Raw genomic sequence first — 962 nt, forward strand, 5'->3', positions numbered from 1 at the left:
CCATGGAGCAACTGGTGGATTTGAACCACAAGCCTTTTGGTCAGCAGCCAAATGCCTTGACGACCGCACCACCAGCGCTCCTTAAATGAGGAGCTGGTGTACTTAAAAAGCTTAGAAGAACTGGGACAAAAAGGCACGAGGCACACAGCACTGCACACGCCTGAGTGTCGGCCACCCACCCGCCAAGGACGGTAGGAGGCGCTGTGGCCGCGAGGCTGTGTTTCTTGACACAGTGGAGCCGCAGACTGTGTGCGCCTTCAGCTGCAGAGGCCAGCCCGGGGAAGAGCGGCCCCGTCCGGCCTCGTCCTCAGCCCGCCCGCCTGAAGCACACAGGCGTGGCTCTGTTCGCTCTCCTGGTGGACCACAAAGGAAGCCGTTATGTGGCAGGAGGCGGCCACGGCGAGTGGACAATCCAGACGTCTCATCGCTGGGATCAGAACTCCGAGCGGGACCTTGTCACCCTGCAGCAGGGGAAGGAGACCTTGCAGCTTCCCTTCTTGGCTCCTTGGGGATCTCCATGTGACTGGCATCTGTCTCCCCCCATGTCTTGCTTAATCTGCTCTTTTGTGTCTCAAGAGATTGACTTCAAACAGAGCCCTCACCAGCACGGCCTCATTAACGTGGCAGAGGAAACCCTTCTGCCAAGTGGATTAAAGCAGGATTTACAACTCATACAGTGGGGGATGCCATTCAATCCATCAGAAAGCCCACCTCTCTCCTTCTGGGGCATCTGCTAGTTAAAAAGCCAGCCCCCTGCCGGCCTGCCTGTCTGTCTGTCTTATCCATTTGTTGTTGAGCACATGCCCACCAGAAGTTCCCACCTGTACGATCAGGGACATTGGTGACAGCCTTCAAGTTGTGCGCCCCTTCTCACTCCCCTTTCTGAGCCTTTCCTCCATTCGCATCACCTCACTGCTCCCTAAGGTTCCTGTCTCATCTTTGGAGTCGCTGGCGTCCACTGG

Source organism: Orycteropus afer, unplaced genomic scaffold, assembly GCF_000298275.1.
Source record: "Orycteropus afer afer isolate SDZICR_OR568_19922 unplaced genomic scaffold, OryAfe1.0 scaffold00726, whole genome shotgun sequence".
In the NCBI taxonomy this organism is placed as follows: domain Eukaryota; kingdom Metazoa; phylum Chordata; class Mammalia; order Tubulidentata; family Orycteropodidae; genus Orycteropus; species Orycteropus afer.